The 23,448-nt window shown below is 54.0% G+C and overlaps 1 protein-coding gene across 1 annotated transcript in view; it reads right to left on the reverse strand.

Annotated features, from left to right (window-relative positions):
* The window catches only part of EMP2 (epithelial membrane protein 2), a 32,024-nt gene extending 23,199 nt beyond the window's left edge, over nucleotides 1–8,825 (reverse strand). Inside the window, exon 1 of the mRNA XM_049638230.1 lies at nucleotides 8,733–8,825. The gene's annotated coding sequence lies outside the window, so the exon portion shown is untranslated. The remainder of the gene's footprint in view (nucleotides 1–8,732) is intronic.
* Nucleotides 8,826–23,448: the final 14,623 nt, after the last annotated feature.

Below are 23,448 nucleotides of genomic sequence, written 5' to 3' on the forward strand. Positions count from 1 at the left end.
CGGATTGCAACTGTACCCCCGGCAGGTGCCCACACAGCAGGCACACCCCTCTTCCTTCCAGACCCCCCCCCCACCGCCCACTCACTTGGGTCAGCGGGTCCCAGACCCTTTGGTGGGTCCTCCCTTAGGCCCAGAGGCCCCAGCCCCCAGGAACCTGGAGCCTTCGAACCCTGCTGGTGGGAACATAAGAAGGTACAGCCACTTTGGAACACAGGCTGGCTGCTCTTCGAGCAGTTAAACACTGTTACCATCCGAGCCAGCAACTCCACGCGGAGGGATACACCCAACAGACACGGGGACACGGGTCCAAGTAGGTACCTGAATGTCCACCGCAGCGTTCCTCACCACGGCCAAGAGGTGGAGGCAGCCCCTGTGTCCAGCAACTCGTGAACAGATGAACACAAGCGGTGACACCCATATGGTGGAATATTATTCGGCCCTGAAAAGGGAGAAAGCACCAACACGTGCCGCAACAGGGAAGAACCACGAAGACGTGCTGCGAGGGAAAAGAAGCCAGACGCAAAAGGCCACGCGGCGCACGATCCCATTTGCACGGACTGTCCAGAACAGGCCGGTGTGCAGAGATGGCTGAGCTCACTGGGGGCCGGTAACCCGCCACCCCTGACGGCGCGAGGCCACTCCAGAGCCCTGTGCAGGCCCTGAGGCGGAAGGGTGAGTGGAGACCGGAAGCATCTCCAAGAAGAGGGCCTCCAGACGATCAGTGTCCTCCTTCCGCTTGGGAAGTCCCACCCAGCCTCTGGGTGCAGGGAGAGGAATATTCCGAGGCTCATCAGCTCTAGCCTGGAAAACTGTTGGGAGAGCCCCAGGGCCCCACCTGGGAGAGGGCGGCGGGACCTCAGCCAGGCTCGTGGACACAGCTGGGCAGGTGCCCCGGGGTGTGGTCCATAGACCCAGGGGGCAGGAGCACAATTTCCCGGCTGTCTCCAGAGGGGTGAGGGGGTCCTCGAAATTGCCCAGAAAAGGGGGAGCTTGTGTTAGCAGCCAACACTCGTGGCATCTGGGGGTGGGCGGGGGATGGGGTGGGCACATCACGGAGTGAAGGGAAACAGTGACAGAGACAACACTATTATCAGTTCTGCCCTGTCTCCGTATCCCCCCCCCAGGGTCACACGTGACCCATAACCGTCTTTAAAACACATGAGCTTGAGTCGATTCATTTTTAAGCGTGTATCACTCCATCAAAGGAAAAGCCATATCCCGGGCCAAGCGATGGACATTTTAGTAACGCAAATTTTAAATAAATATGAGCACATCACAGTTTCTAACGTTTGCCCGTATGCTATAGAAGCTGCCTCCTAACGCCCGTGGGTGTGCAGACGGCACTCTGGGCGTGGCGGCAATGAAGCCTCTTTCGGGCTCTGCCCTAGAAGAATGTGACCCCGTGTCACTCTGACACAAATGGACGCTGACCGTGCCATCCGGGGCCTGACGCGGCTCCAGGCGGAGCCCGCCACGGGAAGGACAGGGAACGGCTAGCTGTCCCAGCACCAGTTATCTCTTCCACCCCACCCCCGAGTCTCTCCCCTCTCTTCTCACCCCCTGCAGCCTCCGGCTGGCTCCTCACCCACCCCTGGGATCCTCCTCTGGGGCCGGCTGGGAAGCATGGAGCCCCAAGACTCCAGGGTGACTCCCTCTCTCAGCACTTCACAGGACAGAGGGTCCCGGAGCACCGGCTACTGCACGCTGAGCTGGGTGCTGGATTCTGGAGGCACCCCCGTGACCTCACCGGATGGGTCCGTCCCCGCATCCACCAGCCCTGGCTTTCGGCAAAGACCAGCAGAAAGAACGGATAGCTTTAGACTCCAGGTTCCTGGCCAAAGCGGGATTCCCAGAATGCCATTCCACACACACCTGAAACAGAATCAAGACGGCCTGGGGGAGGGGCGGGTCCGTCCTCCGTGAGACAGGCTGGGGGGCAGAGAGCTCACGGCCGGGGGGGCCCCCAGGCCTGCCCAGATGGCCGGCTTCGGAGGAAGGATGCCAGCCTCCGGGACACCCACCAAAACATGTGCTAACAAAGGAACTTTCCCGGGTCGACGGGCCGGGATTATTCCAAGAGGAGGACGCAGATGTCTGTTTTCACAAAGACGGACGTGGCGGGATACATCAAATGCAGCAGGGTCTGTGGGGTCCACCAGACCAGGATTCAAATCCAAAACACAGCCACTGTGTGGTTTTAAGCAAAAATGTTAAGACTCCACTTTTCCATCTACTAACGGGAATTAGAAGTCCCTACCCTCACGGGGCGGTTGTTTGGTGTTTTTAATATTTATTTATTTATTTATTTACTGTTTACTCATTTTTTAGAGAGGGGGAGAGAGAGTGCACGTGTGTATAAGCGGGGGAGGGGCAGAAGAGAGAGGGGGATAGAGGATCCGAAGCGGGTTCTGTGCGGACAGCAGGGAGCCCAATGTGGTACTCAAAGTCACGGACCGCGAGATCATGACCCGAGCCAAAGTCAGATGCTCAAATGACCGAGCCACCCAGGTGCCCCTAAGATTCTGTTTTTAAGCAATCTCTACACCCAACGTGGGACGCGAACCCACAGCCCTGAGATCAAGAGTTGCAGGCTCCACCGAGGGAGCCAGCCAGGCATCCCGGGTTGGTGTTCATTTTAAATGAGATAAAGGATACAAAGCCCGTGGCCCAGGAAACTGCTCTGCACCTTACAAATGCTAGAACAACAGCAATGGTAATTATTATTATTGCCACGGACAATGGCGCCAGAATGCAAGCCATTTTCTACTCCCCTCAGATAACCAACCTAAAATGCGGCTCCAGCCCCGGCTCCTTACGTGTCTCTGAATTCTCTTCAAAGCTCCCATTCCCCAAGGCCTCCTGGATACCCTTCGGGGGTTCTCATAATGGCCCTACTGGGGCCACTATATTCACTGTCGCCCCATTCTGTTAACAGCACCCAGACAGGAAAACCCTTACACCCACGAGGCGTCCACAGTGGGATGTTCCGAAGGGAACGCTCCCCGGGGGCTGGATGGCCCCCCATTACCCTGGCCCCGGGTTACCGGAACTTATGGAACTTCAGGTACAGAGGAAGCGCGTGAATACATGCTCTCTGGTACAGACGAGGCTGGGGTTCCTGTGTCCATTCCTGCCATTGCTGTTCCTTTCCTTCCCCTCTCTCCAGAGGCAGCCACCAGACCTATTTTGATGTGTCCTTCCAGACACTCTTCCTTATGTCCACACGATACATACGAGGCCACAGGAAACGCCGCTAGTCCTTGTTGGTTTTCATACAAAAAGAGTATTTCCCCACCGATCGCTTTGCTGTAACAATGCCTTACGGATCTTTCTCCACCGGGACACACAGATGAATCTCATTCCTTTTAACCTCTGTAAACTGTCCTGTTAACGACCGATGGATATTTAGGTTGCTTCTAGGTTACTTCCTCTTCCCCCCCCCCCCCCCCCGCCTCTCTCCTCTCCCTCTCTCTCCCTCCCTCTCTCTCTCTCTCTCTCTCTCTCTGCCTTTTCCACTGCAACAATGCTGTGTGAACATCATCATGCCCGCCTCCCTAGCCAGGTTCTTGGGGATCTGGAGGAAAGCCCCTCCACCCGGCCCCTCTCTCCCCGTCCCGCTCCGTGCCCCCTGCTGCCCTCCCTGAACGGCAGGCGACCTGCACACTGCTCCTCGAGTGGGATCCCGCCAGCATTGTCCGCCGTCCTTCTCTGCTCCCGCCCGCACACCCAGGACCATCGCTGCTTGGGGAAATCCTAGGGACTCTGCTGAGCCCGTCTCCGGTCCCACGAGGCTTAAGGAAACCCTTTGCCCACCACAACCACCGGCTTCCACGAAACCACATCTCTGTCTCCGTCCCGGTCCTGGCACAAGCATCCTTGGACCAGGCTTCAGCCTCCTTGGAAGACAGCGAAATCCCTCTCTGCCTGTAGCAGCTCTCTGCACAGAGTTGCTAAATCGTACCCAGCAAGATGAAAGGGGGCCAGCCAGCCGCTCCCTCGCCCTTCCCTCGGTTCAAGCAAGCCACTCCTATCTACACCGACACACAACTCCTCCCATCCTCAGAGCAACGTCCGAGGTCATCTGGGCAGCACAAGGACCCTCATTAAAGGGAGAGACTCTCTGGGAAGCTGAGTGGCTGCGAGGTCTGAGGCCAGACACACAGATCTTTCTGCGGAAGCGAAGCTGGGGCGGAGAGCTCACAGATACTCCAGGATCGGTGGCGTCGTCCGAAGCGTGAACTGCGTGTCCATCCCGGTCACGGTGATGCCAATTCCCAAACGGCAGTCATGCCAGGGCTAAGCTTTTTGCTCTGGATCAGCCGGGCTTATCCACGACACCCTTCGATTATTTTTTAAAAAACGTGTTAAAGCTGAAAGCATCAACTGTAGTTTCACTCTACCAAACGGTGTATCTGTGAACCGGTCTGGGTGCCGTTGATGTGAAACCCCAACTGACAGAAAGACATGATTACTCTTTCTTGGTTCACGTTCAGCTTGCAGAACTTCAAAAAATATCTCGCATGCCGCCAGTGACGACACACTGTGAGAAGCATTCATGAGAACAAGACGAACGAGACGACTCTGAGTCGTATCTATTGACGGCGTTTGCCAGATACATCGGTGATCAGAAGTGTCAGAACCAGAAACGTTCCAAGTGACTTCTCCACGGGGAAGCCATCTGCAGTGAGGGACTTAACTTCTCCGTCCCCACATCCCACACGGTGATAGGGAGCTTACACCCTTTACACCCGTATTCCTCAAGATAATCTCCATGCCAAATGTCGCCCCCCGTGACCCCTCCTCCAGCTCACCACCTAGGAATGCTAGGAAGCTTCTAGAAGCTGAGGTCATCCAACCTGTCCACAGAGGGCAGGAACTGGGGCAATCTCTAAGCCCTCACTTCCCTTTTAGATCAAAAGCAGCTCCACTTCCCAAGGACAGTGGGGGCCGTAGGAATTCAGTTATTCACGTTAACAACTTACTCATTAGGCACAGCAGATACCTCTTGAACAAAACCAACAGTGTCTTGAGATGGGAAGGAGGGAGGGACTCATATAGCTGGTTCTCCTTCAGCCCCTCCTCCTCCCTACATCCTGCCCCAGGATGGGCAAACATCCCCCAGAGCCCAACGGCTGGGCCCGAGAGTGACCCAAGGCCCAGCGGGAAGTGACCTACTGCCTGGGCATAGTATCTTGTCTACCTTTCTCCCATCAGTACGTGAGCACGGAAAACTCAGCATCCCAGGTGGATGGCACATGCCATAAGGGACCCTGATCCTGGGGACCTGGCCTGGAACCCCCATGACGGCTCCGATGCCACTGAGCTCCTGGGCAGTGCACCCTTAGACCCAGATCTGCTCCTGATTCTGCTGACAACCTGCCGGGTGACCTGGGGCAAGTCAGGGTGTCCCTAGTTGTCAAACTGGGATTTTCTAAGGTTCTCACGCCCTTGAAATTTCCCCATCTTAGCCCCTGGCTGCCCTGAATGCAGACAGCTCTCGCCCCTCCCAGGTCCTTGCCCAAGGCTCAGCTGCCTGGAAGAACCCAAGTGACTGGAACAGAGCTACGCTAGCTCTGCGTCACAGGCACCACCACCAGCCCCCACCCTGGGTATCCGGTTACTAGCCCAGCACTCTCGCTGGGTAGCAGTTCTGCCTCTGATATTTTTAGACTCCCCCCCCCCCCCGCCTTGGCCTGTCCCTAACGAGAGCCAGATGCATCTGGGGAGGATTCCACTCTGCACTCTGGGTAACTCCTGCAGGGCCTTGGGTAACTCCATCACGCCTGGGGCAAGAAAGGGGAGCCTCTGCTTCCCACCACCCCCACCCCAACCCCTATTCTTCCCCGGACAAGCTGAAGCCAAGTCCAAGAGTCAGGCCTCCGGTCCGTCTAAGGTGCCAGGTGCCTCCTTTCCCCACTCCAGCTGCCACCACCAAGTGCCTGCTCTCCTAAGCCGACGTCCAGGGCTGATTCTCCCTCCTAGAAGCCCGGCACCAACCTTCACCTGCCTCTTCTCCAAGGACTCTGCTCCAGTGCCTGGGACCCCACCCTACCTTTCGGGCATGGCAGCCGCCACCCCTCCTCTGTGTCAGAGCCCCACTTGTCCACAGAGCTGGGCAGCGGCCACATGTTACAAAACACAGACACACACACACACACACCTGCCCCCCCAGGGAGGGTGGTTGGATTCTTCCTCCCAAACGACTCATCAACCAGCCAGCAATCCAATGGCCGTCCCATCTGGCCTTGCAAAAACACTTCTATATTTTTGTCTCGACAGACTTCCCCTCCTGGTCACGTCTGACCGAGTCTACTGCGACAGCGAGCTGGCCTCTGCTGTGCCCCCATCAACCAGGAAGGCCGCTGAGGGGCAGGACAGTCCCCAGGGGATGAAAACTTGGCCAGTTGAGTCAACCTATGAATCACTTGTGGCTGTAAAATGGAGACTCTGAACGCACACGCACGTGGTTTCGGCTCCTGCCTGGAATGTACGTGCGAGGCTGAGAAAGGAAATCTAGGTGAAACGTTTGCTTCCATCGCAGGAAGACAGCGTCTTGTGAAGCCAGGGAGGGGTGACTGAATGGACGTGCCCTGTATTTACAGTTAGATGCCACGGAGCCCCGTTTGCCAGACAGGGTGTCACTTTGCTGGGTGGGCGGTGTAGCCGCAGCCCCCGAGCCTCCCCACCACCAGGCTGGCCACCTCCGTGGCTTCCACCCCAGACACCAGTCCCCAGATTTCCCCACTTTAGGGAGTCTCAGTTTCCCCACTTTAGGGACACAGCAAGCTCCAGGCTACGTGGCCCGCTCTCCAACTCCCACTCCTCAATTCCTGGCCCTCAATTCCTGGCGGGGGCAGATCCCAAATCCCTCAGTGGGAAAACAGGTTAGGCGTCTTCCTGCCACCCCCATGCCCCTCCCTCGGCTCTGGGCTTGGCATCTGGGCCCTGTTTTTCCCAGAAGGGTCTCCCCACCCCCCCCCACCTTCCCGCCCCATTCCAGGAAACCCACCGGGGCATTTCCAGGTGGATAAGGGGAGGGCTTGGGGAGAGGGAGGTTCAAAGTCTGGCTCTGGGCACTCACTAGCTCAGTGCTCTTGAGAAATTGACTTGACGTCTCCCACCTGGCTCTCCCCACCTGCCACCTGGGAGCAGGGATGGACGCAGCTGTGTGAAGCTTCCAGAAGGGGAGAGCGTGGGCGCACTGAATGCTGCACAGGCGTTCCGCAAACACTCCATTAGCTTCAGTTCCCATCCGGGTCCCTCCCGCAGTCCTAGGGGGACCCGGGCTCCTGTCTCTTCCTCAGCCTCACTTCTACTTCCTTGTACCGAGGCCAAATTCTGGGAGAGGTGGCTTGCAATGGTCAGCAGCCTCTGAGACTCCACTAATTCAGACGGAAGTACAGAGGTGGCTGGAGACTTTTTTTTTTAATGGTGATAAAAATACATACAATCGACCATCGATCATTTAAGCACTTGTAACTGTAGAATTCAGTGACATTGAATACACCCCAAATGTCATGCAATCATCACCACTGTCTATACCCCAAATGTTTTCACCCTCCCCAACATAAAACTTACCCATTAAGCGATAACCCCCCACCCCACCCCAGTCCCTGGCAACCTGTACTTTCTGTTTCTGCCCTATGAATCTGCCCGCCCTAGGTGCCTTTCGACAGTGGGATCCTACAAGATTGGGGCTGCAGCCTTCCCAAGCCCCTCACCCTTCCTCTGCCTGTCACTTTTCAGGCTTGCCTCTCCATTATAGACACCGCTAAATTACAAGATCACCCGAGCCAATCCCACTCCACACACACACACACACACACACACACACACGTCTTTGGAGTTTGGAAGGAGGCAGGGTGACTTTCCCCAAACCTGATACCGGGCTGTCCGCCTTGTTCCAAAAATAAGGGGTGGCTTCTGCGGCCTGGAAGGAGGGCTTTGTTCTGCGGGGTATCCCTCATGTCCAGATACCCTCAACCGGCTCCCATTTATGATGTCCCCATGGGAGCCCCAAATCAGGGCCTCCTTGGGGTGTGTTTAGGACCCTGGATTTGGAGAGTGTATAGTCCCTCTATACTCGAGCTCCAGCCTCCCCTTTCTCTGGAACCCATGGGTGGGGCCGCCAAAGACCCCCACCCCAACCAGAATGAGAAGGGAGAAGCGGCTTCCCAGCGGCGCCTCCAGGCTCCTCCAAGGAAGTTGCTCCTCGTCGCTGGGGGGCGCAACGGAGCCGCGGCCGAGGGGGTACCCACTGACCCGGCCTGGGCGCAGCCCGGCCCGCCGCTCGGTAAGATGGGGGACGGTGCGCCGAGGCGCCCGGGACCTTCCCGCGACAGACGGCTGCGCCGGACTCCGAGAGCCCCGGGAGGGCAGTCGGCGGGGGCGAGGGGAGCCGCCCTGACTCCTCCCAGAACTTTTCCCGCCCGCCTCGGCGCAAAAGGCGCAGGAAGCGGTCCGGGGGTGGGGAGGTGGAATTCGGGGTGCGCGGCGAACTCGGCGCACGGGGAAGGTCCGCGCCCTGGTCCCCTGGCGGAGGACCGTGGGGGGGGGGGAGGGTTCGGTACGGATGGGCCTCGGCCCCTCCCTGCCCCCCCACCAACGGCGGGACTCCCTCGGTCCCGTGCGCGCAGGGGCGCGCGGCCGGCTCCCGGGGCGCACGCTGCCCGGAGCCCCCCCGACGTGGCCCTGCGCCCCGCGCGCGCTTCCCGGGCGCGAGCCCCACTCACCGGGCGCAGGCGGCTGGACCGACGGACGGGCTGGGGCGCGAGGCGAGGCCGCCGGGCTGTTTTGAAGCTCTGGGCTGGGACTGCGCGCCCTCCCTCCTCCCTCACGGTGGCGCGGAGCCTCCTCCCCGCGTCCCCTCCTTCCCGGATCCCGCCTCCCGGGGCGTGATGTCAGGGGCCCGGAGAGCGGAGTGGGAGGGCCGGCGGCAGGCGGGTGGGGGGACGCCGGAGGGAAAGGCTGCGGCCCGGGGAGCGCCCCCGGCCCCCGGCCGCCCCCGGGCGCAACTCGGGCCAAGTTTGGGGCGGAGTCTGCCGCGCAGTTCGGGGAAAGAGGCAGAATCGCGCCGCTACGGGCAGCCAGGAGTCCCTCCGCCGCGCTCGCCCGGACGGATTTCCACTCCCTCCCCTCTCCGGTCCCTCTGCCCCCCTTTTCTCCTCCAACCTTCCCGTAAGGGTTCAGAACGACGGATCTGGAATCCGACTTCCTGCTGGAGAACCCCTTCTCAGGCCCACTTCTCAACTTTGTGATCCTGTCCTTCCTACACCTTTCCTTCCTCGGTTTCCTCTTCTGGAAAGGGGAGTCACAATGGGACCTGTAGGGTCGTTGGAAGACCCGAAAGTGGTGATACACGCGGGCCCAGTGCCTGGCACATAGTTAGTGCTCAGTGAATATGAACGGTTGTTATTTTTATTCTCCGACCTTGGTGGGAGGGGGCAGGGCAACCGGGAACCCAAGTCTTAGGACTCCCGCCGAGCCCACCCCCCCCACTTGCTGCTTCCCCCCACTGCACACACACCCTTGCACAAACCACCACCCCACATCCTTTGAACCCACAGCCCTGGAATTTATGATCCCTAGAAGTGACAGCAGAAGACAAGGAACAGACAGCCTCTCTTTCCAGCCTCAGTTTTCCCATCTGGAAACTGAGAGGACTAATGTGTTCTGGAGGTTCTTGGGGAGTTGGAGGAGGCCAGAGGTACCCAAGCCCCATGTGTGGAGTGGGGGGAGCATTTAGTATACTGAAAAATCGAAGAAGTTCCAAAACAGGGCCACAACATAACAGTATATTTTAAGCTTTTAATTTAACAGGTTCATATTATTTGCATGCACCCCAAAATACAAGGCAGTAGACCGCATTACGGAAAAGAGAATTAGAAACACTTTTAGGAAATACCAATCTATTATGCACTGGCTGATGGGGCCAGAATGCCATGTTTAAACTGACTGATGCCAGTCTTTTTTCAATCCTGCTGGGGAGCTCTGCAAGGGGAGAGCCTCCCTGAATGGAAATTAGAGATCCTTAGGAGATCTGAGAGCCCCTCTGAAGGGCCACGCCCCACCCCCAAGGTCCTGAGGTTCCCCAGTTGTTCAGGTGCCTGACCTGTCATCTCTCTTTGAATTTTGGAATTTAATGCTGCTCAAGACCGCTATCCGCTAAGCAGAAGGTTTTCTGTAGGGCTAGAGAGGAGGCAGGAAGGTGTTCATTTGAACTGAGGCCCTGCCTTAAAGGGAAGGAGAGTGGGGTCTGGCTGCAGCCGAGGAGGGCCAGGTGGGGCCCAGCCACCAGCAGGGACATTGGCATTTGCTGTCCCATGGCCACTTGGAGGACGCAGGAAACGCAGGAGGCTCTCCCAGAATGGACAGTCCGGGTGGGTTTCTGCTTCAACATTCCCTTCAATATAACCCCACAGCCCTGCAAAAGAAGTTGCCCTCGTTTTCTCCATAAAGAGACTGAGGGTCAGATTAGCTACCTAAGTAACTTGCTCAAAGGCCTCAAGTGACGCATGGAACGTGGATTTGAAATCAGACCGACTGCAGCAAGACCACTCTCCTGTTCCTACCACGTCACTATTTACCAAATGCTAACCATGGCCAAGCTGTCACTACATGCCCCCTGAACTAGTATTCACTGACTTTTTTTCCTTTAAATCAACTCTGTTTATTTAACTATATTTATTTTAAAAGGAAGCCCTATAGCATTACAGTAAACAGGAAACAGTGCCATTCAGCAAACATAGATGAGAAACTTATAAACGCTACCCAACCCCCCACCCCCATCCCAGTGTCCGTATATTCTAGCCAGATCCTGTTGCCTGAAAGAACCACGAACCTGAAGTTGGGGATCTATCAGCCAGCCTGGGAGGTATTAGGGACACGTTAGCACAGAAGGAGACTCTCCTTCTTGTCATCAGAACCACTACAAGATCACCAGGAAAGAGAAACTCCTTCTCACTCTGTGATTCAAACTCACTCTCACTCTAGGCAGTGCCTCCTCCCGAATCACCTAAATCACCTCCAGTGTGCCTGCTGGTGGGGCGTGCCTCACCCCGGGAAGCACCTGGCAAGACACCAAAGAGCCTTTCCAGGACCCAGAGAAAGGAGGGGATCCACTGTTCCTCTCTATTGTTCCCAAACCCCGCTCCAGAGCCCCACCTACCTGCCCATTCACCTGCTGCCTATGCCTCCTAGTTTGGTTTCTTTAAATACAGTCCTATCTGTCCGCTAAAACTGGAGGCAGAAACCTACCTTTACCCACCCGTATTCACACTCCTGGTGTTTCCATAATAAGCTGGAAACCTCAACATGGTGTGGGGGGAAAATAAGAATGTGTTCCATTGAGTTCTGGGTCCCAAATCTTCACCTGCTATAGAGCAGTGTGCATCCACACTCCAGCCTTGTGGCCAGAAGAGTGTACATCCCTCCCCCCGCCCCCGCCCCTCCGTTGACCTTGAGGCAGGCCACTGGCAGCCTTTGGTCAATGAGATATTAGCAGGCAGGGCACACGCAAAGGCTGGGAATGCGCTTGGCCAGTAAGGCTTACCCTCGTGTGCTTTTGCCATTTCCGTAAGCAGAAGACACCTCCAGTAGCCCACGGTTTCCAGAAAAATTAAAGACGTGGGGAGCAGAGCTACCCTAGGTGACCTATAGAACTCCCATCTGGGACACAGAGCTGTTCCAGCCAAGCTGCAGATGCGTGAATGAGAAATGCATGTCTGCTGTCGCACCTATGAGGCATCCTGGCTGATTGCTTCACAGCAGGAACAGGTTGACAAAAGGCCAGGGTGGGGGTCAGGGGTGAGGCGCACAGGGTACTGAGAACTCTGGCCCCTCTTGTGTGGCCTTGCTGGCTTGAACGTTTTAAGGTTCTGCCCGTTGCTCATAACCTGCTTCTGTTGACTCTTTTCTGTTCTTAGAAGGAATGACAAGCGGTGTCCGTGCCCCGGGGCGAACGTGATCCCCAACCTTCAGGCAGTAGCAGGACTTGGAGTTGTAGCAGGATAGGTAACGGAGACTAGGCGGGCTTTGGTCAAGAAGGGTGGAGACCCTAAAAGACAATATCTAAAGCCATAAAGTCCGGATGGGAACGGACGAGATGGGAAGGTGATTCGGCCAGTGCACCCCCCTTTTGGTTGGTGGGTCAGTTGAATCTTGACAGGTGTCGCAGAGGCTTTTCTCACTTCCGATCAATAGCCATGTCCTTTGCAAGCAAACTGGTGGACAGGCTGCTAGGGTGCCACCCCTTCTCCATGTGACCCTACCTCCTGGGGCTTCACCCTTGTGTGATCCCCTCCCCTTGAGAGTGGGCTGGACGCATGACTGGGTTTTCATGAACAGAATAAGACAAAAATGATGGATGTCACTTCTGTGATTAGGTTACAAGCACTGTGACTTCTGTCCGGCCAGCAGACTGTCTGTGGCCTCTAGGTTAGCATGCTTTTTTTTTTTTTTTTTTTAATAAAGTAACTGCCATGTTAGAGAGATCCACAGGAAAAAACCAAAACAAAACAAAAAACAAAACAGAACAACAACAACAAGGGAAACTCTGGCCAACAGCCAGCCAGGAACTGAGGCCTTCCGTTCACCAGCCCTCGAGGACCAGAGTAATGCCAACAACCATGTGTGTTTAGAAGCAGATCCTTCCCCGGGTGAACCTCCAGATGAGACCCCGGATCTGGCCACCATCTTGACTTGTGGGAAGTCCTGGGGCAAAGGACTCAGTGAAGCCTTGTCCAGATCCCTGACCCGCGGAAACTCTAAGTGAATGTAGGTGTGCTCATCGTGGGGGTACTTGGTTATGCAGAGATAGATAATGAACACACTAAGAATCAGCATCCGCTGACTCGGATTTGGAGGGATGGGTTCTAGCTGCAGTCTTTGTATCAGTCAGGATAGGCTGGGTGACGCCATGGTAACAAATGATCCCACAATCTCTGTGGCCGGCAACACAGGTAATTGCTGTATCTTGCTCGTATTATACGTCCGTTACGGGTTGACTGTGACCACGTGTTCGTATCATCTTTGCTTCACGATGCAGGCTGAGGGAGCAGCCTCGATGTGGACCGTCGCTGGTCTCAGGGAGGTGGGGAGGTAAGGGAATGAAGTACACACCGGCTATTAAAAGCTTCTGCGCGCTCACATTTCGTGGGCAAAGCAAGTCACGAAGCCAAGCAGCAAAAAATCTCCCGCTGGCCATGTTATCCTGGCAAATCGCTTCATCTCGCAGGGTCCAACTCTATCTTTGACCTTGGCTTACAGCTCTAGATGCCTCTGCAGGGAGGAATACAGCCAGCACATGCAAAGACCTCACAAGCGACATTTTCTCTCAGCTGCTTTTCCAGATGTGGAGCAGGATTGTTGGAGGAGAGCTGCCCAGGAAAAATTCCAAGTATGAAAGCTATAGGAAACTAATGTTGGGTCAACCCCCCCCGCCCCGCTAACCAAATGCCTTGCCATCAGCACTTTAGGCAAGGCTCAGCCGGCTGCCCATCTGCCATAAGAGAGACAGCTACGAAAGCCCTTACTGCCTGCTGGATGAATGGCCAAAAGACCTGAATTCCTGGAGTGGGATCTGAGAAATACATTCTCTGGAGAGATCATTTCCTCCTGTCGCCCACCTCCACAGACTGGGTGGGGGCGGGATGGAGGCAATGGTTTCCAGCAGAGAAGAACCCTCCCCCCCCCCACCGCCTCGCGTCCTCCAGTTACAGCTTGGAGCTCTGGATCTCATCATTTTTCCCTGTCGTGAAGCATCCTGCAAATATAAGAAGGATCCACAATACAAATCTCGTCCATTGGACCTACGACACAGAGGTTCAACTGTCACCGAAGTCCACGGCCGCAGAATCTCCAGGCCCCTGTAGATACGGCCCCTAACCACGTTGTAAGGGGCTTTCGGGTCTCTTGAAGACATCACAGACCTAAGGGGTTGTGTCTGGGTTTTTCCCATCATAGACATGTTTGGCACTGAGCCCCGAAACATCTGGCTGCTTGACTAAAGCTCCCGGGTTTTATCAGAAGGTTCGGCCCCATGGGGACGGAGCTTGTGAGCCCTCTCACATTTGAATTACCCTGAAATACATCAGAAAGAGTGACAGGAAGCAGGGCAGTATGCTTTCCGCCGCCAGGATCATTACCACCCAAGCATCTGGAGCCCAGGTAGGCCCAGGGGATGTTTTTAGCAAGTCTCAGAAGAAAGTCCTCTGGCGTCTCCCAGCATGGCAAGGCGAGCAGAGGTCCCCTGTCCTGGCCTGTCCTGAAAAGACGGAGTACATTTAACCCCGAAAAGGCAGAGGGGAAGAAAAAAGTCCCCGTTGTTAACAGCGTCCAGGGTGTGCTCTCATTTTCCTGGGATCTTAAGCAGAGTCAAAAATATTATTTCTTTGTGCTTTTCTAAATATTTTTAATTTTTCAAAAAAAAAAAACCTCCTTGCCTTCCTTCCTTTCTGCCAAACAATCGCTCACAGAAATAATATGTTTCCAATCATTCACTTAAAGTATACTTGATGTGGGGGGGGGGGGGGGCGCCTGGGTGGCTCAGTCAGTTAAACGCCTGGCTTCGGCTCACAGTTCGTGGGTTCAAGCCCCACGTTGGGCTCTATGCTGACCGCTCGGAGCCTGGAGCCTGCTTTGGATTCTGTGTCTCCCTCTGTCTCTCTGCCCCTGCCCCACTCACACTCTGTCTCTCTCTCTCAAAACTAAATAAACGATAAGGCTGATGTCCCCGACCTCACAGTACTTTGCAAGTCGCACACTAAGTGTCCTTCAGAAAAACGAATAAAAAAAAAGTATACTTGGTGTGAATGTCCCTTGTGCCACACACTGTTTGAGGCACTGGGAGTCCAGCAGTGAACAAGCAGGTCGAAAAACGCTTGCTCTCAGGGGCGCCCAGCTGGCTCAGTTGGTGGAGTACATGACTCTTGATCTCGGGGTTGTGGGTTCAAATCCCCCATTGGGTATGGAGATTACTTTAAAAAAATAAAACCTTTAAAAACAAAACCGTTTATCTCATGGAACTTACTAATCAACACTGTTCCTTCATTACCCTGCTTGACAGTGACATGGGTTTTGTTTTGTATTTCTTCCTAAGATTCCTCGGTATCTTGGTGGGGGGGGGGGCAGGGGGGAGTTGTCTCTTACACTGTAAGCGCATGGAAACATTCCCCTAAGCTGAGTGACCCCTGGCCCGGCCAGGGAACCCCAGTCTGAGGACTCAGGCCAGACTCCCAAATGCTTATGAACTTTGGGTGTGGGGAAGGGAAGACGTCTTCTGTTTCCGGGGGAAGACACACACACACACACACGCACACCCCGCTCATGGTGCCCCAGTTTCAAATTCAAACAATGACAACTTGGGAGGAGGAGGCCTAGAAATTCTTGTCCATTCCTATGCTTCTGGGCAGGATCTGGGCCATTGAGGCTCTTGATCCTGAAGTCCCTACACCTGAACAGTCTGGGAATTCTCTCCTTCTGTGGGACTAAAATCCTCTGGACACAGCCCGTCTCTGTTTCCTCTTGTTCGTTCCTCCCTCTACAGGACATCCCCTGAGTTCTGGTGGCCCCGCATAGGCAGCCTCGCCCGCCACACTCCGACCTCTGCCTCCAGCAGCCAGCACAGAGTAGGAGCTCAGTGAGGGGCTTTTCGCCCCATAATGCTGTTTACAATCTGTAATGATATTTTTTAATTCTTGTCTGTGCACTTTCTCCCTCTTCGTCTTCATTGTCCAATAGAACGTAAGCTCCTTGAGAGCAGAGGCCACGTCTATCTTGCTCAGGTCCTTTTCGCCAGCATCTGACACAGGGTGGGTGATGGGTCAGGGTGCCTGCTAGTCTTTACAGCGCCTTTATGAAAATTTGAAAAAGCTTCCTCTTCCAAACCAATGATTTAGAAAAAGGCTTCCTGCGGCACCTGGGGGGCTCAGTAGGTTGGGCGGCCGACTTCGGCTCAGGTCATGCATGATCTCACGGCTCGTGAGTCCGAGCCCCGGGTCAGCTCTGTGCGGACAGCTCAGAGCCCGGAGCCTGCTTCAGATTCTGTGTCTCCCTCCCTCTCTCCGCCCCTCCCCTGCTCACGCTCTGTCTCTCTCTCTGTCTGTCTCTCTCTCTCAAAAATAAGTAAACATTAAAGAAAAAAAAATTTTAAAGAAAAAGGCTTCCTTTCAGCGCAGACAGCTTGGCACAAAGATGTCACCTTTGTGCAAAGGAAAAATGAAACGCCCTGTTCTCCAAGCAGACACAACCCCACGCCAGGCATGTGGCTTGCAGGACTGTCTGTAGGCTGGATTTTACCCTCTGCCTCTCAGCTACGAACTCTTGTGTCATGCACAAACGATGCGACAAGACAGGAGCACTGGAATCAATAAATATTTGATGACTCAATAAAATTCAAATTCTTGGGGATAGGCGGTAGCTTTAAAACATGCCTGCAAATTCTGACATTCAGCTCATTGAGAGCTTGGGCTCACTGACCGGCGTCCAGTTGACCCGCTGAAGATGCCGGAAGCGATGCCGGATCACTTTCAAGGATGGGTCACAAGTAGCCACGAAGGATCTGCCGGGTTCTCTGGAGCCAGGTGCTGGGAGCACAGTGACGAGCAGAAATAAGTAAGGCTCCGGTCCTCACGGAGCTTACAGTCGGGTGGGGTTGCTCCCACAGGGACGGCCATATAGCTCATCATCCAAAGTAAGACACTTTCGAGAGCAGAGGGGGTGCTATTAATAAATGCAGTGGGACAATAAATCGCAAATCAGAACTGTCCCCGGGAAACGGGGGCGCACAATCACCCTAACAAAATGAATTAATGAACCAAGGTGTCGCTCTACTAAATGCAAATATCCGCCTGGAAAGCACGCTGTAAAGGAAGAGGTTAGCCGGTGCTCCGAGAGCCTGCAGGGAGGGGATCTGACCCAGGCTGAGATGTCAGGGAGGGCTTCCCTGAGGAAGGGGCCTGAGACCTGAAGGACATCCAGGAGTTGGCTTGGCAAAAGAGAAGGGAGAGAGCCCCAAGTCGAGGAGGCAGCAAGTTCAAAGACACCGTGGCTGGGTAGGAGGGTGACCAACCAATAGCTCGAGTAAACGAGTCATTTTTCTTCAATACAACGGCGTGAAACCAAAACACGGACACACGGCACCATGGTCTGATGGGCTGCTGTGCAGAGAAGGTTAAGGGGGGGCAGAGTGGGCTCAGGCAGAGAAATCACAAGGTGAAAAATGATAGGAGAACGGAATGCAAGGCTGCGCTCACACTCTAGAAAGGCACCGGGTTTGGGAGAATAAGTCACAAGGGACTCAGACGTCCCTTCAGAGAAATGTGTAAAGAAAACAATATTATAGAGAAGGCTGAAGAGTCTGGGGCTCAGACGAAACAGCCAAGCCTGCAGGGCATGGTTTTGTCCATTGGGAGTGTTTGCCAGCACAGACGCGTCTCAAAGATGGCCTGGCCTTGGGGACCGGCTGGCTGGATTCAGGTAATAAGGAAGGGCTCGCCGGGTAGCTTCTGTGCGGGCTGCACTTTGATGGCAGTTTCACTGGCAAGAGGCGCATCAAAGGGGCAGGGTGGTTCCTGGGGCACCTAGTCACATATAAAGCCTGTGTATTTACTCTACTCTCTAGCTTCCAAAGGGGTTTGAGGCAGCTCATGATCAAAGATATGCACGCAATAGAGCTGACACAAAAGGAAATAAAAAAACTACATAGACTGAGGAGGAAGCAAATATATGAGCCCAGAGACCTTGAAAGGTAAAAGCACATATGAATCATCCGGGGAGCCCGTGAACCATGCAAATTCCTGGGCCCCGCTTCCAAAGGCCGGGGGTGGAGCCTGTCTGCATGTTTTACAAGCTCTCTTTTCCCATTCCCCAACTGCAAAGTGACTCTGATGCCAGTGGTGTGTGGACCACATTTTGCGAAATACTGTCTTAGTCCTTTAGCCATATATGGTCATGGTCATTGAGCGTTCAACTTAACACCGGATCTCCTGACACCCTAGGCATGTGGGGAGTGGACATGTTGGCTGGTGGAGGGCCACCATACCTTCCCACAGATGTGGGCCCCTGGGAAGCACCAGAAGTTCAACTGAACTACCTTGTCCTGCGGTTGTATCTTTCTGTATTCGGAGAGGCCTTTGGGTGAGTCCACGGGTACGGTGGAGACCAGATGTTGTCACCAAGGCGATGGGGAGCATCCACCTCTGGAACAGCCAGGCCAGGTCTGTTAAGCGGCTGGATGTTCATGATGAGATTTCATCGAGAAGGAGGACAGCCTGGTGAGGCATGGGTTCCCTTTTCCAGCCCTAGAACAGCCTATCACCCTGCTGGGAGAGATCCAGGGTGGGACTGTCTTTCTTTAGGTCCCCAACGTCTCCACAGATGGGCTCACGTGAGCTGGACACCTCTGAAAGCCCGGTGTGCCCACTCTCAGCTAAGCTTTTGGAGCTTCATTAGTTCTGGGCACCTTGAAATGTCTCCTACTGCTTTACTAACCATTTCTTGGGTTTGAATAGCCCCTTCCTTGCTTCTGAAACACTGGAAACCTCCCCTCGGGTGTTGAGCAATGAGAAAGGAGACAGGGGGTGGTGGGGTGGACAACCGATGAGGACAGATTTTACCTAGGACATGCCTACTTAAGGCACGATCCACGGACCAGCGGCAACAAGATCCCATGAGAAGCCTTGAACAATGCATACTCTCAGGCCCTACCCACTTAATGAATCAGAATCTACATTTTAACGAAATCACCAGGTGAACCCCCTGCATGTTGAAGTTCAGAAGCATTGCTATCCCAGTTCTTCATCCAACAACTACTTTTTGAGGGCCTGGCACCACGCCCAGTGCCGAGAGGTGAATGAAACACACAGGTGAATGAAAATGACACGGTCCCTGACCCAGTGGAGGGTGCAATTTGGTGAGGGAGCCATGAGATAAATAAGAAACAAACAGTCATATAATTATACGTTGTGGCAACTGCCATTAGGAAGTAAAGAAATACCAGTGATCACAGTATAAAAAAGGTTAGAAGATAAACAACAGACTTGGGAGAGAGAGTTATAGCAGACAGGGTAGTCAGACGGATCAGAGAAGAGAAGGACACTCTGAAGAGGTATCTTTTAAGCTTGGAAGGTGGCTGATCCTGGAGGAGGAGTTGGAAGATTCTAGAATGGATGCCCACGCCCTGTCCAGGATCGCTCAGTGAGTTGCAATCTGGAGCGTCAGAGCTCAGGTTGTAAGATCCCTAGAGAAGGAGAAGGCACTGATCGTGCCTCGGGACTGGGTCATCCCTTCCCTATGCAGCCCGAGGGTCCTCAACTCACCAACATGTGGCATGGTGCCCCAAAGCCTATGTTGAAGCTCTCCAGGCTTACTCTTCTCCAGGAGTATAAAAGTCTATTAGACACCGGTGCAATGGCTTGCAAAGTTATTCCAGCGTCTTCTTCATGGAGGATCCCAGATTTGGGAGCCAGGCCACTGGCAAATGAACCCTTGGTAAAGATTAAGGAAGGAGATTTCTTCCCCCCCGAAATGGCCTCTAAAAGTCCCCGCTTTCAGGGGGACTAACCAGGTGGCTCTGGTGCCTGGCGGTGACCCACGGCATCTGTTGTGATGTGCGCATGCGCCCAGCTCCTCAGGCACCCTCCCTCCCTGGCAGCGCCATCATCTGGGAGCTTGTTAGAACTGCAGCATGTCAGGCCCTCCCCGGACCGGCTGCCTCAGAACCTGCGTTGAACACGATCCCCAGAAGGTGCGCGTGCCGGTAACACTGAGGAGTCTTGCGCTGCCCTGTGAGGTCACTGAGGGGTGGGTCCACGTGCTGAGATCTCCGAGGATGGCTTCCAGCGGTCAAGTCCAAGCAGATCAGCAGAGCCAAGCGTTGGCCCGAGGAATCTCAAGACGCTCAGCAGTAACGCAGAAGTCTAGGAATGTCGACCGCTGGGCATCATGGGCCATGGGCTGTCATGGACCCAGGCTGGTCCCAACTGGTCAGGTGGCAGGTTTACATTCCCCAAAGCAAGAAGCATACACCCTGACGGTCCAGGAGATGGTCTGAGACAATCCATGGGCGTGGAATTCGTACCATTCAATTATGGCAAGTAACAATGCTATTCTCTTCCCCAGTCCTGTTCAGTCTCTTTGATGAGCACAAGGAGAAAGTCTCAGCTGGGTGCTAGGATGCTCCAGCACCCATGGACGGAGCGTGGCCATCACATCCAGGCCCCGCACCTCCGTGTGTGGCCTCCGTGTGAGGCCACAGCCAAGTACCACAGACTGTATCGCTTGCACACCAGAAATTGACTGTCTCCCAGTTCTGGAAGCTGGAGGTCCGAGATCAAGGTGTCGGTAGGATTGGGTTCTTCTGAGGCCGCTCTCTTTGGCGTGTAGATGGTTATCGTCTCCCAGCGTCCTGACATCACCTTCCCTCTGTGTGTCTGTGTCCCCACCTCCTCTGATGAGACTGTCAGTGTAAAGCATATTGGATTACAACCCACCCCAACAACCTTGTTTTAGCCGAGTTACCTCTCTAAAGAGCCTGTCCCCGAATACAGTCACGTTCTGAGGTGCTGGGGGTTAACGACTACAACATACAAATGGCAGGGAAGGGGGGGGCAGCCACAATCCAGCCCCGATCAACTTCCCGAGTTGTGTAACTTCCACAGATCTCTCAACCTCTCTGTGGCTCAGTTTGCCTCGATGATAAACGGGGTGATGGCACCCACCTCACAGGGCCATAGAGTTTCACAAATTAGCAGAGATGAAAAGCTTCAAACAGCACTTGGCACCAAGAAAGCCCCACAAGGGCAACAGGCATTCATTATAATGCATGGCATACAGTTGGTGCTCAATAATTATCTGCTGCATTCAAGATGGAATGATACCCTTCTAAGGAAAGAAGGTCACAACTCAGAAGTTTGGTTAGAAGGGGGAGGAATGTGGGGGGGGGGCGAAACTGGCAAAGGGGATTAAGAGGTACAAACTTCCAGTTATAAAATAAGTCATGGGGTGTAATGTACAGAAGACAGAATACAGTCAATAACATCGTAATAAGGCGACAGGTGGTAACCAGACTTACTTTGGGGATCAGTTCACAACGTATACAAATATTGAAGCTCTATGATGTACACCTGAAACGCACAGGGTTTTTCATGCCAATTATACTTCAATAAAAAGTCAAAACAAACAAAAAAAAGCACTTTGGTTAGGCAAGAGCACCTAGGTAGAAATGAAAACTACTCTTTTGCTTTCATTATGTTTATTTTCCCCAGTGCACGTCCTCTCACAGGTAGGGAGTCTGGTTTTCAATCTATAGCAGTGATATAGTTTCCCTTTCAAGTAAGTCTACTTAACTCAAAAACACAAGTGGAAGGGCACCTGGGTGGCTCAGTCGGTTAAGCGTCCGACTCTTGATCTGGGCTCACGTCACGATCTCCCAGCTCGTCGAGATCGAGCCCCACATCAGGGTCTGCACCAACAGTGTGGAGCCTGCTTGGGATTCTCTCTCTCCCTCTCTCCCTGCCTCTCCCCTGCTTGTGGGTGCCTGCTCTCTCTCTGTCTCAAAATAAATAAACTTAAAAAAAACAAACAGAAGTTGGTTTTGTTTTGTTTTGTTTTGTTTTACAAAGCAAAATCAAGGGTCAGCAAACTTTTTCTGTAAAGGGCCAGGTAGTAGATGTTTTCAGCTTCGGGATCACAGACCTCACAGCATTTCTGACAGGAGTTCAAAGCTCTGAAGCCAATCCTAGATGAATGGGTGTGGCTGCACTTCAAATAAAACTATGCACCAAAGCTGATGTGGGACTGCATTTGGCCCCCAGACAGAGTTTAATGAGCTCTTAAATAATAGCACAGGCAGGAGGTGCGGAAATGGTGGTGATGATCGTGATACGGAGATGACCGAATTTAGGAAAACTTGTTCTGGAATAAATCTAGGTAATTAAGAACAAGGACTCAGAGGAAGAGAGGGCGAATCTTGGGGCCTCTTCTCCCATGTAGCCCCCAGACCATTTTTCCTGGCACATCTTTTGATCCTGTCTCTGTGCAACCCACACACAGGATGTTGCAGGATCCCAAAGACATGTTTTAGGAGTCTTTCTAGTCATCTGAAGCTTTCCTCTTTGCAGTTGTGTGAGCGTACGCCCATTCAACACACCCAGGGATGGATGCTAGTGCACTCCGGAGGGGTAGGAGAACCCAGGAAGTCCCGCTCGGGCCAAACTCCTTCCGTCTTCCCTCCCAGCCACACCCTGGGCTTTACAGAGAAAGTTCATCTGGCTTCTCAAGCTGTCACTGGTTAATATGCAAATATTCTTAAATGGGGAACTTCATTAAGCCATTAAGGTCATTATCCCATTAGCCACCATCAGCCATTAACACCTTAGCTAGAGCCATTATCAACCAGCGTTCCAAAATGATAGAATTTGGACAGGAGGGGTCCATAGGGGTGGAGCCCATTCCCAAATTTCCTAGACAAAGTAAAGCTTAGCTAGGAGAAAAAGCAAGAGTTAATGGGTGCAAGACGCCCATTACTTTGTACTTTGTACTTTGTACTCCTCTTTATGCTTAATTTATTGAGCTTGTACTAAGTGCTAAGCACTTTCCCTGTCCTGGCTCACTTAACCCTCACAACACCATGAGGAAGTGGGTACTGTGATCCCCATGTTACAGATGAGGAAACTGAGGCTCAGACAGGTTAACTAAATAGGTGGCAGAGGTCTTTGCGGCTCCAAACTCTTAATGACCACACTCAACCCTCTTAGCACCCCCACTGAGGTTTCTCTCCTCACTGCCTCTTCCTTTATCTGCTTATCTCGAGCCCATCTCTATGCTCCGGCTACTCCATTCCAGCCCGAATGCTTCCTCCTCGCCCTCCACCAGATGAGGCGCCCTCAGGAAGCCCTGTTCAAGTGGCCATGGCATCCTTCCAGGAGCCAGGGACTCTCTGGGTCTCTTGTGTTGATGGTCCCAGACCAGAGTCTGTGCTCACGAGCCGGAGAGCCATCGGGAGACCAGCTGTCTCCCCAGAGTGCCTCTCCATCTCCAGATTGGGGGTATCACGGTTCACCGGCTGGCACCCTCACCAGCCCACACCCAGACTCACCCAACCAGTCAGACCACACCACCCACGTGCCAGCCGGATCTGTGTGGACGGGCGTGTGGCAGGACCCAGCTCGTCTGCCTCGTCTCCTCCCTTCCTCCCACCCCCAGGTGCTTCTCCACATGAGAATGTTTTCTGTTTCTCCCAGAGAAGAGAGGCAAAGGCTTCTTTCTTCCCAGAAGCTTGGGGAGAGGAAAAGGGGAGGCTTAAGGCCAGGGACTCCCTGCTCCTGGGTAGCTTGGCTCACGATTGTGCAAAGTGACCCCAAAGCCCAAGTATGCCATTTGGAGGTGGCTGGGGCATTTCCTGCTTTCTCGGGGAAGGAAGACCAGGTTGAGTGAGTTCTGATATGGCCT

Source organism: Panthera uncia, chromosome E3, assembly GCF_023721935.1.
Source record: "Panthera uncia isolate 11264 chromosome E3, Puncia_PCG_1.0, whole genome shotgun sequence".
NCBI classification, from domain to species: domain Eukaryota; kingdom Metazoa; phylum Chordata; class Mammalia; order Carnivora; family Felidae; genus Panthera; species Panthera uncia.